Source organism: Lepidochelys kempii, chromosome 5 (assembly GCF_965140285.1).
Source record: "Lepidochelys kempii isolate rLepKem1 chromosome 5, rLepKem1.hap1, whole genome shotgun sequence".
Classification (NCBI taxonomy): Eukaryota; Metazoa; Chordata; order Testudines; family Cheloniidae; genus Lepidochelys; species Lepidochelys kempii.
In genome coordinates, this window is record NC_136384.1 from 103,702,137 (window position 1) to 103,718,085 (window position 15,949).

Sequence of the window (15,949 nt, forward strand, 5' to 3'; positions counted from 1 at the left end):
TGTGTGTGGGGGGGGATTTAAAGGGCCAGCGCGCTGCTGAGCTAAGATGGTGCCGCGAGGAGCCAGCGCCTGCCTGATGCGGGGCCGCCCCTGCAGCGGGATGGGGAGGGGAGGGGAGGGGGGGAGGGAGCGCGGCCAGCCAGCCAGCGGGACCGACCAGGCCCTATCTCATATGTCGCCCCCCCCCGCCGCCTGACAAGCCGCCCCCCCTTACTGCCCCCCCCGCTCTCTCACAATGCTACTGCCAGTTTCCGTGCGCTCACCCACCCCTAAGACCCCAGGCCCTGGAGCCATGGAAATAAAAGCATTCGGCTGGTCAGCCCCAAACCCTCATAAACCAGGAGCCAGCCCCTAAAAACCATGAGCGGGGCATCCCCAGCAGTCCCTTAGTACATGGGAGGCCCCTTATTTTTTCATCTCTGTAGAACAAGATGGGGAGTTGCTGAGTGTGGCAGGAAATACCCCTGGGCCGTGTAGATGGGTACCTGCTGCTCATTATTACTGGTGATGATAACCATGATCTTAGTAGCAGGAGGCGGGGGTGCTAAGAAAACTGTCCCTTATTTCTGAAATACAATGTTGGCAACCTTCTCGTCAAGGTCACAAGGATGTGTTTGGTTTTTAAACCATTTTGGGTTCTTATTTGCCTTCTGGTTTCTGGATTTTTGAGGTGCGCCAGAGAGCTTCTCAATCTTTTCTCTCTAACCACAAGGACTAGGAACTTCATTTATTCAAATGAAAGCTCACCTGTCTCCAGGAGCTGGGGCTTTAAGCCAGACATCAAATACTGTGTGACTCATGATAAAATCGCAGGAGTTGGCAACGCTAAGTTTTTGGTTGATGACAAAAGCTTGAAAATGTTACCCAAATGCATCCCTCGAGACTCAGAAGGCAAAGAACCATTATGTCCATACAGGCTGTCACAAAGGAATGGCATCAGCAAAGCCTAAAAAGACAGAAACAAGAAGTTTCAAATCTGGGTGCTCCTAAATCCAGACTGAGGCACCTAAATAAAAGTGGCCTGTTTTTCAAAGATGATGAGCACCTGCAACTCCTATAAGCTTTGCTGGGACTGGCGAGTGTTCAACACTTCTGAATATCAGACTACTTATATTTAGGAGCCTCAGTATGGATTCAGGTTTCAGAGTGGTAGCCGTGTTAGTCTGTATCAGCAAAAACAACTAGGAGTCCTTGTGGCACCTTAGAAACGAACAAATTTATTTGGGCATAAGCTTTCATGGGCTATAACCCATTTCATCAGATGCATGGATGGTAGGAAGGTATAAATATACAGCACATGAAAAGATGGGAGTTGCCTTACTAAGTGGGGGGGGAGTGTCAGTGCTAACGAGGCAATTCAATTAACAGTAGAATACCAAGGGAGGAAAAAATCACTTTTGTAATGGTCATGAGGGTGGCCCATTTCAAACAGTTGACAAGAAGATGTGAATAACAGTGTTATTAATTGAATTGGCCTCGTTAGCACTGACCCCCACACACACACACTTGGTAAGGCAACTCCCATCTTTTCATGTACTGTGTATATATACCTGCTACTGTATTTTCCACTCCATGCATCTGATAAAGTGGGGTTTAGCCTACGAAAGCTTATGCCCAAATAAATTTGTTTGTCTCTCAGGTGCCACAAGGGTTCCTTGTCGTTTTTTCAGTATGCATTTAGGACCCTAACTTTTGGAACCCAGTTACACTGGGTTTGTTGTTGTTGTTTTTTTAATAGGTCATAAACTGTTGCTATAATGCACAGACAACTAAATGATCAATAAATATAAATGAAACACAACAAATCTTGTAGGGTCCAATCCAGTTCCCATTGAAGTCAATGAGGTCTTTCTATTCATTTTAATGGAAGTTGGAGCAGTCCTTTAGAGAGTGAAGGAAAAATTGCCTATATCAGTGGTTCTCAAACTTTTTTTTTCACGGACCACTTGAAAATTGCTGAGGGTCTCAGCGGACCACTTAATGATCTTTCCAAATGTTGTTTGTACTGTTAGCTAACTATTGTAAAGCGCTTTGGATAAAAGTACTATATTAAAAAAAACTTAATAACGTTTTTTGGTTCTACAAATAAAAGCACACAACTCATATTTTAATATCAGTAGTCTTACCTTTCTAATGTGATGGATATGACCTCTCTCCCCCGCTGCGGCAGTCCCCTAGCTGAGGCTGGGAAGGAGTGGGGTCTCTTCCCAGCAGCTGCAGCCCTGGAGCTGGGGAAAGTCACCTCTTTCTTTGGCCGCCGCAGCCCTGCGCATCCCAAATTCCCCCACCCCCTCTTCTCACCCCACTGCCTACTCCCACCTACGCCATATTCTCCGCAAGGTCACCACCTCCCCTTATATGTGTATCTTCTTCAGGGTCCAGGCACCTAATTAGTGGGGCCATGCCTGATCAGCTCCACTACTTAGGTGGGTGGCCCTTCATTCTCTTGAGTGCGGCCGCCCAAGTGCGCACCTTAAAGAGAACTATCTGCGGACCACCTGAATGGAGCTCGCGGACCACTGGTGGTCCATGGATCACAGTTTGAGAACCTCTGGCCTATTTTCATACAGGAAACTCTACTGATCTATCATCTGACTTGTGTTCATACAAGACTATACATGGGTTTTTTGTCAGTTAACCTCAAGTCAACATCCTACATTATACAGTTCCATACAACTAAGAATATTTCTTTAGCATACTTTCTTTTAAAATTGAGGATTATTATTGCATTAAAGCTTTATGCATTTCAACCCAACTTCACACAATACATTTATATATAATTAATGGATGAATTTATTAACTTTTTAAAAAATGCTGATTCTAAGAACTGTACAAATATTTAAAATACACAAAATTAAGGCTCTAGTCCTGTGATGACTTATACACATGCTTAACTTTGAGTATGTAAATAGTCCCAATTAACTCAATGGGACTTATATGCTTAAAGTTCAGAATGGGAGTAAGACTTTAAAGGGTTGCATCCCAAATATCCTAATCACAAAGTATAAATAAACAAAGAAAACAATGTGAATGTGTTAATTATTTACTATAATCAATTATATAATTATATAATCAATTTAGATAAGCTTGCATGACTTTCTGCTTGATGCTGCATTTCATATTAGATTAGTTCCATGTATGAATGGCAAAGACTATACATAAAATGCAATTAAACTACCTTAAAATCCAATTAATCTAGGTTTTTTTAAGTGTTAATTTTTAAAACCTTTTGTGTGTTTTCACAGAATAATTTTCATCTCAACATTTTTTGGGACTGTCAACTTGTTCTTTAAACACAAAGAAATGTTTATAGCATCCCAAAGATACATGTTTTTGTGTTAGAGTGTTTAGTTAGCTTTTCTAACAGCAGGTTATGAGAATACAAATCAAAGCTCAGTGGATCCATAAAGTCTGAGGTCTCAGCTCACAGGACAAGAATTGTCTCATTTGTGGACCTGGTCTTTCTAGTTCAGGGTTCAGACACATTGTCAGATCATTTCCAGAAACTTGCACTGCTGCTTTCTGGGCCTATCAGTTATTCTTGTTCTTTTTGTAAATATAGCTATCAAAAATTTTCAAATAAGAAATGTTTCTGTCAAAAACTGGTCTTTTTTACAAAAACCAAAGTTTAACAAAAACGTTCATGTTTTAACAATTTTCCTTTTTTACACAAAACCCAAACTTATTTATTATTTGTTCCTACTCCTTTTTTTCTTGTCCCCAACCCTCCAAAACCTTCTCCATGGCATAATGGAAAAAGGAGAAAAGGGAGGAAAAAAAGGAGTTAAAAAAGGAAAAACTAAAACATTTTGTTTAAAAAAATAATTGTGAACATTTTTTAACTCAGGTCTGCCTGAAAACTTCTAAACAAAAACATTTTGGGATTTTTTGAAAATGTTCTTGACTTTTAAAATCACTTTTTGACCAGCTACATTTATTATTTATACAATGCCCAGAAGTATATTAAGCACTGTACAGTTAGATGTAAGGACATAGTTGCTACTCCCAAAATGTTTACAATTTAGACTCCCAGTCCTGCAAACGCTTGCACATTTACCTTCCACACAAGGGTAGTTCTATTGACTGGAATTGGACTACTTATGAGTGTAAATCAGCAGTCCCCACATTGTGGGTGGTGCCCAATTAGGGGGACACAGAGGAATGTTTGGGAGGCTTTGGTGGGACCCAGACCAGTCTCCCTGGGGGACAGGGAGGGAGCACCATCCAGTCCCGCTCAACCCCCAGCTCTGCCACAGTCAGGACTGCAACTACACTCCGATCCCCAGCCTTGGCCCCTGGCTGTGGCTCCACTTCTAGCCCCAGCCCTATCCCCAGCCTCAGTCCCTGGCCACGGAACCAGACTCAGGCCCGGCTGTGGTTCCGTTCCCAGCCGCAGTTCCATTCCCAGCTCCAGACCCACCCCCAGCTGCAGCTCCAGCTCCAGCCTCGGGCCCCTTCCCCCTGTCCATGACCCAACCTCAGAAGCCATGGTCTCAGGCCCGGCTTCAGTGGGGGTGGTGGGGGGCACAGACAGGGTAGGGTTGCCAGTTTTGGTTGGACGTATTCCTGGAGATTTCATCACATGACATAATCTTTAATTAAAGATTAATCTTTAATTCCTGTAGACTCCAGGCCAATCTTGGAGGGTTGGCAACCTTAGGACAATGCTAAGGCGGGTGCGCGACCATGAAAAGTTTGGGGACCACTGAAAATGCTTGCAGGATAAGGGTCTTAGGTTCTGATCCTGACAGTGCCTATAGTTTTGCAAATGAGTTATTTGACCCACATTAGTCGTACCATTGAAGGAAAGGCACAAGTGTCTGCAAAACTGGACCCTTAGCCTCTGATCCTGCAAAGGGACTGGCACAGGGAGGTCTTTCTAGTTGTTGCGAAAACCTCTTAACGCCAATGAAGTTTTATATGGTGTACATCCTTGAGGATTTCTTTGCAGTATCAGGGATTAAACTGTAGCCAAGATAGAAAGTGATAGCAACAAATAATAGAGTAGGAATAGGGGAAAGGGAGGATGTGGGATCCAAAATGAAGATAGTGGGCAGAGAACCCTAAAAGGATGCACCTGGTTATTTTTATGTATTTATTTTAACTGCATAAAATCCTAGGTAATTCATCTTTTGGGGGAGGTCACGTGGAAGGCACTCAGACACAAAGGTGATGGGATACTGTACAACACCCTAAGACAGAGAAGACTGTGAGACAGATGTGGGGCAGAGCTGAAAACTGAGATAGATTCAGGCACAGTGAAGAGCAGGGGGAGAGAAAAAGTGTGGGTAGGAATCAGGAAAACATGAAAGGGAGGCATGATAAGGCAGAGCAGAGAGCTAAAGTTAATTGATTGTAAAAACAATTCCATATGCATGGCTGATAAGAGTCAATTTCGCTGTAAACAGAAGAATATAGTCCAAAGGTAGACAGGTCAGGAGAAGGAGTGGTGCCTGTTGTAGGAGAAAAAGAAGCAATCTTAGTTACAATGTTACACACTCTTGATAACAGGGAGGGATTTCCTGCTATAAGTTCTTTGCTCACAAGATGGCACAACTGCTTCTCTAGAGAATACAACACTGGGAAAACTAAATAAATGCTGTAGCAAGAGATCAGAAACAAAAACGTATTCCAAATGCAGAATCATGAGCTGATCATTTCTTCCCATAGAGGCATCTCTATCGTTTTATTCATCTTGTTCTAAATCAGAGGTCCCCAAACTGTAAGGATTGTTCGGTGGGGAGAAGGCACGGCAGGGCCCAGGCCATCCCCCAGAGGGGGCGGGGAGGGAGTGTCACCAGCTCTGGCAATCCACTCCCAGCTCTGCTCCAGCCTCACTCCCAGCTGTGGCCCTGGCTCCCAGCCCCACGCCTGGCCCTGGGCCTGGTTGTGGCCTGGCCCCAGTCTCAGTCCCAGCCCCACTCCCAGCCTCAGCCCCTGGTATGGCCCCACTTCTGGCCCCGACCCTGCTCCTGGGACTCAGCTGTGACCCCAGCCTCAGCCCCCTTATCTCTGTCTGCGACCCCCCTCCCTGGAATCCCGACACCACTTCCAGACCCAGCTTGGGGTGGGGTGGGGGAAGCAGACAGGAGTAAGGAGGGGCACAACTCTGAAAAGTTTGGGGACCATTGTTCTAAAGACTTTAAATTAGACAGATTTTTCCTCTGGAGAAAGCAAAAAGTGTTTAAAACTTTTAAATATTGCCTTTTGTGCTTGGTAGATAAATGAAGGAAACAGGACCCCCCAAAAGAACAGGTAGCTTAATGTGAATAGGTAGAGTCCACTCTCTACACAGCACACATGAGCTAATGTCCAAAACTCACCCACTCTCTGGGGTTTGCCTTCATTCTCAATTTTAAAATAATCATACATAAACATGCAGTTTGATCAGGAACCGGATGTTTCTAGGGGTTTTCCCTGCAAGATCGCCTTCCTCTCCTGTTTCAGATAGGAACCTGGAAACTTTCTTATAATATTGGATCACTGCTAATGACACTTTCCTAACATAGGTGCCAACCTGTGCTAGAGTGAGTCGGCAGAATAGTCCTCCCTGTGCCTTCAAGGTCCTATTCCCTGAAGTCTGTTACAGTTAATTTACTAGCAAAGACAAACAGGAACTGAAAATGTAGCCAAAGTAAGTGGTGTATTCATGTATAAAATGAAATCCTTAACAGCAAATGTCCTGATGTTGGTTATGATTTTTACAGTTAACTTCCAAATTAAAAATAATTAAAATTCATGGCTTAAAAAGAGCTCATTGTGTATTAGAAACATTCTGGGCTAGATCTGCTTTTGGATTAAAGAAGACTTCACCCCAAAGATAAGTACAATGAGCCACCTTCATCCTGGTGTAACTCCATTGACTTCAGTGGTGTAAATTATATGCCAGGAATAAATAATTCCTGACCAGGTATAGGTGGGAAATGTAATTTCTACAGATTTAGTATTTGCGGGGTGAGTAAAATGAGTTGAATTTATACAATGTGACAGAAAAGGGGATGTAACAGGACAAAGAACGTAACAGAAGTGTATGAAACAAAACAGACACTCCTTTTCATATCTAGGTAGAACACATACAGGGAAAGGTGAATCAATTCTGTCTGGATTAGCATTTTGGTATTTTAACATAATTAAGAGCTTTGGTGTAATAGGCAATTTGACTTTTGAAGCTGAAATGGGTAACAAATGAGTTTAAAAGGCAGCTAATGTTGCTACAACCTGGACCAGGGGTGGGCAAACTTTTTGGCCCGAGGGCACATCGTGGTTGCGAAATGGTATGGAGGGCCGGGTAGGGAAGGCTGTGCCTCCACAGACAGCCTGGCCCCCGCCCCCTATCTGCCCCCTCCCACTTCCCGCCCCCTGACTGCCCCCCTCAGAACCCCCAACCCATCCAACCCCCCCTGCTCCTTGTCCCCGGGACCCTCTGGCCCTAACCGCCCCCCTGGGACTCCACCCCCTATCCAAGCCCCCCTGCTCCTTGTCCCCGGGACCCTCTGGCCCTAACCGCCCCCCTGGGACTCCACCCCCTATCCAAGCCCCCCTGCTCCCTGTCCCCTGAGTGCCCCAATCCCTATCCATACCCCTGCCCCCTGACAGGCCCCCCGGGATCTCCGGCCCATCCAATCCCCCCCACTCCTTGTCCCCTGACTGCCCCCTCCTGGGACCCCCATCCCTAACTGCCCCCCCAGGACCCTACCCCCTATCCAACCCCCCCTGCTCCCTGTCTCCTGACCGCCCCCACCCCCTCCGGAACCTCAGCCCCATCCAACCGCCCCCTGTCCGCTGACTGCCCCCCGGGACCTCCTGCTCCTTATCCAATGCCCCCTCCCCCCGCTCCCTTATCATGCTGCTCAGAGTGGCAGGTCAGGCTTATTGGAAAGCCTGGCAGGTGGGCGGGCACAAACCACGCTGCCAGAGTGGCAGCATAGCTGCGGGGGAGGGGGGACAGCAGAGGAGGGCTGGGGGCTAGCCTCCCTGTCTGGGAGCTCAGGGGCCGGGCAGGACGGTCCCACGAGCCGTAGTTTGCCCACCTGTGACCTAGACCCTGTTTGTTGATTAAAAATCTTTAAGGCAACAGTGTCATTACTAATATTGACAATGAATTTAAATGCATGTCAATCTCTCTAGTTGATTTATACTTCTGTCAAATTGTTTTGGAGGTTAAACTCTCAGTTTATGTGACCCAGGGCATAAGGGATGCATATGGGTTTACAAAGACCCTCTGGGTCTGATGTCTACAAAAGGTGTGCGATCTCTACCAACAGCCAGTAATGCACTTGTCATCTTAATCATTGTGAGCTGTATCTATGGATAATATTTAAGGAGTTACGTATCTATACTCAAAACGGTTCTTAAAGTATGTGAGTTAAGACTGGTCACCAGAAGGTTATAAATAGATTTTGTTCAGCCATGGGGTAGGTGCATATTTCTCTGGCTGGTTATTGTGTACTGTGTGTAAGTCTATTTGCATTATTGAGCCGGATGTGAATGAAAAGATTGTGAATTCACATGAGAGAAAATCTCCAGGAAAAACAAAACCAGTAGGGGAGTGTCCTGTTTATGCGTAAAGACAATGAATTTGGGGGGAAATAACTGGTGATACTATGAAATGCACCTGGGATCCTTCCCTGAGAAGATGAACTGTCAGTGTATTCTGTCTTATGAAAAGAAGCTCACAGCAAACATGGCTGGAAAACACTGAAAAGACTTTGGGCGAATTAAACTTAATTAGACAAGACGGAATCTTGTTAATTAAGTCTAGATTCTAGAAGGTGTGTTATGATTTTATTTTACATGTAACCATTTGTTTCCAATACTTCCAGTGCTACTTCTAGAATTGCTATAATTTGATAAATAAACTTGTATTTGTTTTCACTATAAACGTATCTAAGTGTTTGTGTTAAGTGGAATGGTGATCCTGAGGCAAAACTGGTAATCTGATGTGTACTATTCCTTTAGGAGAAGCAAATCTGTAAATTCAGTGAGTGTCCAGTGAATCAGGGGCTGAACACTGGAGGACACAAGGGTTGGAGTGTCTCTATCACTAATCTGTAAATAGAAAGCTGGGCCTGCTGAGACCTGGAGGGGAGTGCTTGTGTTGCCTGTGGCTGGTGGAGTAGGGGAGCTGACCCCTAGTAAGCATAGATGAGGCTTCCTCCCTCACCCTAAGGGCAGGTGGTAGCGAGGACCTTCACAATCTTGGGTACTCATGGGAAGCGTTACACTTTGAGTCTAAAACTCTTTATATTTTCCAAAATAGAAGAACAAATGATCATTTAGATCAGTGACACTCAGACTGAGGCTCGTGAGCAGCAAGAGGCTCTTTAATGTGTCTCCTGCAGCTCTTTGCAGAACATGATGTTAAAATACTGTGTGATTTAATTACTAACCAGTCTTAATTATTAACCAATCAGGATGTTTTTACTATGTTATTAACCAATTGTAGTTGATAAAATAATAATACTTGATCAGTCATTTTGCTCTGAGAATAAGATTGATAGATATAGTAAATTAAATATTATATCTATCTATCTAGTAAATGAAATTATGATTTCACACTACTCTTTTGGGTAATGTTGATCACTAATTTGGTTTCTGAACCTCACAGTAATACAGTTCAAGAAGCAAGACTAGTTGAAGTTTTTGGAATAAGATTGTCAACCATTCAAAAAATTAGAACCTTCAATGGACTCTTTTCTCTGTCCAAGTATAACCCGTCCTATGAGTTCTGTAGCACTGATGTTTATTTTGCGTTCACATTTATTTGCTTACGGTCAATAGTTTGTGGTGAACGATCGTCTTACTGCAAAGATTCCTAACTAGACCCATCCGCAGTTTTTTCTTCTCTTTCAGGAATGAGCTTTAAACAAACCCATTTCTGTAGTTTTAGTGAGAAAGCTGAAAACTGAGGATATTTATGACCTCATCTTAATGACAACTAATTCTTGAAGAGCTTTTCCTTTGAAAGTTTTCCTTTTAGTATTTGACTCCATGGAAATGGACGTGGGTGATACTTACTGGTATGTTAAATCTGAATGTAGAAACAGAGTAAATACAAACCATTTTTTTGGACTCTTGACACAACATTTTCTGTTTGCATTACAGGAAGTTCTAGAGAGATCTAATTTGTCCTCTACAGTAAACCACTTATCAAAAGTGAACTATGTTTACATTGAGAAAAATTCATTGGGTTTCCTCTGAATGTTGGGAATCTATTGGCAAACATTCTTTTATTGCCAGAACAAACCTTCTCATTCCTGTTGTATATTGAGTGATTAGAGATAATATAGTGATTGTTCTGAAGGTTGTTACATTTATAAACTTACCTGTATAACTAAGTCTGCCATTCCAAGACTGAGGTCACTGGCTTTGCTTCTCTAGTTTGCTAGGATGATGCCAAAGAATAAGTCTTGATGAGGTTACTGGCTCAGCACCAGAGCTTAAAGTAGACCAGATAGGAGGAAGAGCATGGTATGTGGTGAAATCACATCGCATAAGAAAACAATTAGAAAATCATTTGCTTGATTCTTTTATTTTAATTAAACATTTTTTTGATTGTCACCTATAGTATAATAAATCATAATGACTTGCTCAGTTTTAACAAAGTAGACCAAATTTATCCCCAGTGTAACTCCACTGAACTCAGTGACGTTCACACAAGCATTGAATTTGGTCCAGTTAATTTATTATTGTCTCAGACTGAATGTTTCCATCATAATCTGTTTTTATTAACTTTTTTGTTTTTTGCCTTACATTAATGTATATTGTTGTGTTTCCAAACACCTATTTAAGGGAATTAGTATAAGTTCAGGAATGGGAGGAGAAGCATTCTTGTAGACTTATCAGAGTGGCATCTTTGATATCTTTCTTATCTTTACATACATATTTCTTTGATGAGCGTTAGCATTTCTTCTCAAGAAATCCAAATTTTATCTTCATCCAAAGCCAGTTTTTTATCTCTTGTATTGCCCATGATTTACTAAGCAGAATTAACTGTAATAAGTAATTAACTAAGTAACAATTAACTAAGGACATCTGTCAAGGTTCCTCCCCCACTCTGAACTCTAGGGTACAGATGTGGGGACCTGCATGAAAACCTCCTAAGCTTACTTTTACCAGCTTAGGTTAAAACTTCCCCAAGGTACAAATTAATTTTATCCTTTGTCCTTGGAATAACCACTGCCACCACCAAACTCTAACTGGGTTTACTGGGAAACGTAGTTTGGACACATCTTTCCCCCCAAAATCCTCCCAACCCTTGCACCCCACTTCCTGGGAAAGGTTTGGTAAAAATCCTCACCAATTTGCATAGGTGACTACAGACCCAAACCCTTGGATCGGAGGACAATGAAAAAGCATTCAGTTTTCTTACAAGAAGACTTTTAATAGAAATAGAAGTAAATAGGAGTAAAGGAATCACCCCTGTAAAATCAGGATGGTAAGTACCTTACAGGGTAATTAGATTCAAAACATAGAGAATTCCTCTAGGCAAAACCTTAAGTTACAAAAAAGGCACACAGACAGAAATAGTCATTCTATTCAGCACAGTTCTTTTCTCAGCCATTTAAAGAAATCATAATCTAACGCATACCTAGCTAGATTACTTACTAAAAGTTCTAAGACTCCATTCCTGTTCTATCCCCGGCAAAGCAGCATACCAACAGACACAGACCCTTTGTTTCTCTCCCTCTTCCCAGCTTTTGAAAGTATCTTGTCTCCTCATTGGTCATTTTGGTCAGGTGCCAGCGAGGTTACCTTTAGCTTCTTAACCCTTTACAGGTGAGAGGATTTTTCCTCTGGCCAGGAGGGATTTTAAAGGGGTTTACCCTTCCCTTTACATTTATGACAACATCCTGCCAGGGAGGGAGAATTCTGGACAGTACCCGTGAACTGAAATAAAAAAGAAATCCGTGAGCTTTTGCTATTTACTCCAAAATGTTAGGACTGGATAGTGGCTGGCACCTGTGTGGATGCACAATATGGAGTGAGCCAAAAGAAGCCTTCTCCCTCTTTGTGCTCCATGCAGAGGCTGGCCACAGTTGTAATCCTTGTTAACACCCTCATGGCACTAGCTAGTCCAAAGGAACTCTGCCCTTACTAGCCAGAGGAGCTGGCCACTCTCAGAGGGGAATGCATTCTGCCCTGAGTCACAATGCCTCCTCATGTTCCCACTCATGGTGCAGTCCTCTACCATTCCCAAAACAGGGTGGGGCCTAGTAGACACTATCAGGCCTTAAGTTTCTAGTCCTTCTGGTTGTGCAGACTGACTTCCCAGTATGAACCAATGGTCAAGCCTTGTCTTTCAACAGTTTCACCAACATACAGCTTAGCAGTATCGTGCAACCGAAAATCTATTTTACTGATGTGCGTTCACACTGTCATTTGCACTGACACACTGCATTCACACACCAGCATGCTGCATCAATGCAAGGATGCTATACTGTGGGTGAGTGCCCACACTACCCAATGGCACACTGTCTCATGGGAAATTTTTGCTGTGTGTTGTGGTGGGATATTCACTGCATATTATGTGATACCTACTCACAGAATAGGTTGTTATGGGACCTTGGGGTCAAAGCCCAGAATTCCCTTTGATATAATCCTCAGATATACAATATGTAGGGCCTTGTTCATTCTGCTATAGATTAGTTTTAAATGTTTGATGGGTTTTCTTCTATATTCAACTTTGTAAATTGAGTCCTACTAAAAATTTATCAGACCAGCACAACTCTGTCAAAGCCTTTATGATGGTGAGTATTCTGGCTTCTTGCAAGCTCTTTTTTTGCTGATATTCTCATTGTATATTTCTGTGTTGTTGTTGTTGTTGTTGTTTGGTTTTTGTTTTTGCTGGGGTGCATGTTTGTTAATAGGACAATGTCTAGTAAATAAAGTGAATCTGTTTCAAGAAGTTGTGATCCTGGAGGATACATCCCTCAGGAGGATCACAAAGTGGCAAAGAAGGGAGCTATTGAAGAAGTCTAGAGGCCACCCAGGAACTATGCTGCCAAGCTCTCTTCTGTGACAATCCCTGATTTGCTGGTGTAGTGGCTTAGAAATGTGTCATATTCAGTTGTGCCTGGCAAATTAGCTCCCCCTCCAAATGTGCTAACGAAGATAAAATACTACTTGTCCAAAATGCTCTCTCAATTAGTGCCTGCAGACCAGAGAGCTGTCTGTGCCAAAATTAACAGGCAGCTCTTCCTTCAAACAGAGACCATCCTATCTCTGTGCCCATTGCTGTGCCTTAAGCTACACAGTCTTTGTGTTCTAGCTTGTTCTTTCACATTGCAGTTATGAGTTTACATGTGCCTGTTTTATATGCCATCAGAATGCCTATACCTGTATCTGGGATGCTGGCTTTTGCATAAAAGCTATGTGCTTATGGATGTGGAGATAACACCAGAAAAATATTACTACATTAACTAATTGCATGTAACAACTGAATAGCAGTGTCATTCTTGTCTACTACCTGAGATACATGCTTGTGTATTTATCAAATATAATGTGCCGTGCATCATTTTCTTCCTCCAGTACACTTAAACCTGTGAATTTATTTTGACATGTCCTCCCGACAACCAATACTACATAATGCTACTCTAGACGCCATTCAAACTGTACCCAACATGCTGGATTTGTGCACTTAGTTGCTTGTATGAGTTATAAACCAAACATTTGTAGTGGTATCTTGCACTGACTACATTTCTCTTTCTATTACAGGCTATCATTGTCAATAAAGTTTTGAAATTCTGTACATTCCTTTCCTTACAGTAACTTCCATTATGATAAACTTAAATCGGCCAATGATGTTGCTTTCCCATTAATCCAACTGTTACAGGAAAACAAAACTGAAGGAAATACATCCTATGAAATTATTTCAGTTTCACTTTTTGTGGGCTACGTACAAAGCTTTGCTGTGCTAGGAATGTGGACCACCAGCAGTTTTATAGTGTGGTGATAAACTAACCAAATAATGAGAGCTCCAATAAATTTCCTTTTATCTCATGTCTACAGTTGTTAAAATACAGGGATGTATCTTAATCTGAAGAAAGACCATTCATTCCTCCCTTTCTCTTGGTGTTTTCAACATACTCTGGCAGAAATTAGGGCTATAGTATTAATTGCTGCCACTTCCTGCTGGAGGAAGGTTATTTTGTGTCTCATAGCTACGATTATTATTGTGGTTTGTATGACATTTAAAAAAAACTCCTGCTTGCTGACTTTAACTGGATTTGGCTTCCTAGTTTTAAGTGTATTTTCTCAGAGTTAAAGCAATGATATTATGTTTATATGGCGCTTTTTAGCCATAGTCATCATATTTTATGAACGATGGGCTAAATCCTGGCATTATGGGCAAAATCCTGTTTGGCAGAGATGGTGGTGCAAAGCTAGATAGGTTGTAAGGTGCATCTGGTGTAAGACACCAACAGTGTTGGCACTGGATGCCTCACATAGGTCTATCTCAACACACCATGAAACACTTTTTATTGCTTCTTGCTGCAGCAGCAAAGTTATTGCTGATAACTTGTGTATCATTTTGATGGCAATATATGCATTTGTCAGATTTTGGACAGACTTGACCCTTTCCCCGAAACCATTTGCTTTGTTTCATGTTTATACCCCCAGGTAATCAGAACTTTGGTTTTACAAAGGAGGGAATTTATAATAGACTTGAGTGATGTATACCCCAGACTAGAACAGTCTTTCCTTGTGTGCTGGATCCAGCCTTCCATGGAAATCATGGAAAATCTCCCATTGACTTTAGTGAGCATAGGATAAAACTTACATTAACACAAATGGTCTTATACTTTAGGGTTTTAGACATCTCTGTAGTCTCTGAGAATCTTCCACATAAAATAGATTGGCAATAGGGAAGTCCCTGGAGTCTCCAGCTTTTTTCCCTTTCGAAGTATGAAAAGATTTGCCTGTGGTAGGTGATTTGTTTTGGGGATATTTTGTTTCCTGCTTTTGTTGTTGTTTTGTTTTGCTGGAGAGAGCAAATTGGTTGATGGGATATCATTCTGTTTATGGTAGTGTAAGCAGAGTCAGGATGAGCTCTACCCTGACATCTGATGGCAAGTCATGGTGGGTTGTGGAAAAAAACTTCAGGGGCTGATCTCATTTGCATAGGCACACCCACCCTGCCTAGATGGTCACTTTGGCTGCTGTAGGAGCCCCAGTTTCTCTGTTATTGGGGCAGAAATAAACTGTTATTATTCTGATTATGTGAATCAAGGACAGTGAAACTGTACTTGGCCTTTTGTTATGATGGAGGGACTCACCATCAACTAAGCAGCACTCGCTAGGCAAGGGTTATGGGTTCCAAAACCCAGTGAATGGAGAGAGGTTGGGGGCAGGTATTAATACTGGGTGGTATGGGCATCCTGGTGAGGGCCTTACGTGCTAATTGCACTTTCTCCACTGTGGAATATCAGAGCTAATTTTGATTCTATTAGGAGTCTAGTTACAGGCTGCTGAGCTGAATTCACTTTGGGATAATGGTGCCCTAGCACTGAGGCTCCCCTACAACAAGCTGAAATTACAAAAGAACTAAACTTACTAAGAGCAGAAATCACTGGGTGTTGTGTTAAGTATGGGGGAGCCTGAAGATATATTGTGGAGCAGTTTGCAGGACGGCTGGCAGAGCAGAGCGGCTGGTGGAACAGAGCAGTTTGTCAGATGCCTGGAGCAGCTCATGGGGGTGGCTGGCAGAGCAGAGCCCCATGGAGAGGTGGGGTATTCAGCTTTGGACCACGTAAGGTGCCCCTTAACACCCCCCCCCATCTCCACCCAGGTTGTGAGATAAAACTCTGCAGATAAATTTTCGAACTCTGGGGCTGCCCTGACCAGGGACAGAGACTTTTGGGTTGTTGGACTTTTGGGACTTGGGGTGATTTTGGGTTGCTGGACTCAAGAACCAAAGGGAAAGGACAAGCCCCAATTTGCTTGAGGT